Source organism: Penaeus vannamei, chromosome 3 (genome assembly GCF_042767895.1).
Source record: "Penaeus vannamei isolate JL-2024 chromosome 3, ASM4276789v1, whole genome shotgun sequence".
Lineage (NCBI taxonomy): Eukaryota > Metazoa > Arthropoda > Malacostraca > Decapoda > Penaeidae > Penaeus > Penaeus vannamei.
In genome coordinates, this window is record NC_091551.1 from 10,438,830 (window position 1) to 10,441,329 (window position 2,500).

The window sequence follows — 2,500 nt, forward strand, 5'->3', positions numbered from 1 at the left end:
TCCATATTCTCCCGCCTATCGATCCTCCTCCTCTCCGTGCCGATCGCCAGCTCTCGCGTCAGGCACCCGAGGGCCTCCTCCTCCTGCATGGGAGAGCCAGAGACATCGCCACGGCCCACATGCTGTCCTCTCCGTCATATGCGGGGGTCGTTGGGGAGGAGTTTTGTTTTCTGTGTTCTTTTCTCTCCTCTCTCGTCCTTTTCGTAAGCACTCGTCATGGTTTTAATTATCGCCTCTCTCTCTTTCTCTCCTTTCGTGTGAGGCAATCTGAACTTTGACCTTTATCAAAGAGTAACCGAAGGGTGAGTCATCCGCTGATCCCTCTCGTCGCATCTGCTTCCTTTATTTTCCGGGGAATTCCTGTCCGCTGCCTGTCCCCGCTCGCATGGCCGCGGGCTTTGTTGCAGCGGGAACAGGCCAGCCGCCTCGAGCCCCATTTCGGAATTTGGGCGGCGTCATGGGCGTCTCTTTGGGGGCTTCCGAGGCGGGGATTTTGCCTTTGTTTTCCCTCTTCCTCGGCCGACGGAGGATTCGCCGGGGTTTCCCCTCTCTTAAGATGAATCGAAATGGAAATCGAAAATCACCAGCTTATCTTTACCATATCTCAGTCTCTCGCATGACAGGCATTTTCCCTTGAATATGGCAGTGGTAAGCAAAAAGGAAAAAAAAAAAATCATAATTCCGAGTGATCAGTCGATACACCGGCGAAATGAAAGCGAGACCGAAGCCAATCAGTCTGTCGAGAGAGAGAGAAGTGCCACCTAATGGAGGACAAATTGCAAAGCGCTCGAGAGGCTTGTCGCTCCACGTAACAGATGAGATGCTTATCACAGGAGCGAAACCTCAAGGGAACCGACGTCGGGCGGGGAGCGTTGCATGACAAAGGGACAGACAGACACCGTGACCAGACGGAAAGAAAATAATAAAAAAAGACCACGTAAAAGGGGGATTCTGGGCCCGCCATGCACACAGACATACATACTGCAAAACACACACAGACGTATATACACACACACACACACACACACACGCAAGGACACCCAGGCGGCGCCAGCACAAACACTTTCAGGATATCCCAGTGTGGCGGAGCGAGAAGAACCGCAAACCATCGGCAAACGAGGCTGGTACTTACGTCGTTTGTTGTTTCCCTTGTTAGGCATGGCCTTAGGGGAGCACGAGGCACACACAGAAAACACTTTGGTGGTTTGTGGACGTCGAAGTAAGAGCAATGGTGAGAGAGGTGAAGTTTCCACGAGTCACTCTCACACTTGGCAGAGAAGCTGTGCGCGCGCGGTCTTCCTCGTTGGCGGGGGAGAGAGAGTGAGAGAGAGCGTAGGAAGGAGAGAGAGAGAGAGAGAGAGGGAGGCGGGGAGAGCGCGGCGGCGGAGAAGCGAAGAGAGAGAGAGGAAGAGAGAGAGAGAGAGAGAGAGAGAGAGAGAGAGAGAGAGAGAGAGAGAGAGAGAGAGAGAGAGAGAGAGAGAGAGAGAGAGAGAGAGAGAGAGAGGGAAAGGCTGCCGTAAGAGAGTAATACGTGGAAGAGAGCAGGAGAGTAGCGACGCACATGAGAGAAAAGAGAGAAAAGGATTCCAGACCGGGGTTAGGCTTAACTCGCCGAAGAGGAGACTTTCGGATAATCCTAAGAAGAGAAAGAAAAATCACACGTAACCAGATCCCCCCCCCCCTCAAAAAAAAAAAAAAAAATCAAATAACCCCCATCCTCTCCCTCCCCCCTCCAAAAAAAAAAAAAAAAAAAAATCACGGAGAGATAAGACCTGTCAAAACAAACGTTAGAAAAAAACAGAAAACAAAAAAAAACAAAGACAACACATTGGATTCCAAAAGCATTCTTCGGGCATCAGGCAGCGGGCGGGCGGGCGGACGGGCGGACAGCGGGCGGGGCGCGGCGTCGGGACAGGCGAAGGAGGCCCCGGAGCCCAACCGCCACCACCAGCGTGTATTATAGATTAAACTCCACCTCCCGGAGCGGTAAAAGAGCCGGCATCGAGCGTCCCCCTTTTCTCAGGTGTCTTCTGGGCGGCGGGGATGAGGAGGGGGGGGAGGTGGAGAGGGGGTGGGGGTGGTGGGGGAGGGGGAGGGAGGGGGAAGGATTGGCAGGGGCTCTGTCGATGTTTTTTTTTTATCATTCTCGTTTTGTTTGCTTTCTTTTATTATCTTTTTCTTTGTTTATCTCCTATCTATTTATTTTCTCTTTATTTTTTCGGATTCGCTTTGTTTTCTCATAATAATTTTTTCTCTTTATTTTATCTTTATTTATTTCTTCTTTCATAATTTATCTCCTCATTTTTATTTATCTCTTCATATCGTATTCTCTTTATTATCTCTATATGTATTAATTTCATGTTCTCTTTATTTCCTCTTTCGTTATTCCTATTCTCTTTAGTTTTTCTTTCTGTTGGTCTTCTTTTATTTGCTTTTCTTCATTGTTATTTCTCATTTTTCTCTACTTTGGGTTCTTTCTCCTTTTATCTTTCCGATGGCT

At 49.2% G+C, this 2,500-nt stretch overlaps 1 long non-coding RNA gene across 1 annotated transcript in view; it reads right to left on the reverse strand.

Moving 5' to 3' along the window:
* Positions 1–1,300, reverse strand: part of LOC113809609 (uncharacterized) — a 23,684-nt gene extending 22,384 nt beyond the window's left edge. The window contains exon 1 of the long non-coding RNA XR_003476073.2: positions 1,133–1,300. This is a non-coding gene — a long non-coding RNA (uncharacterized lncRNA). The remainder of the gene's footprint in view (positions 1–1,132) is intronic.
* Between the last annotated feature and the right edge of the window lie 1,200 nt (positions 1,301–2,500).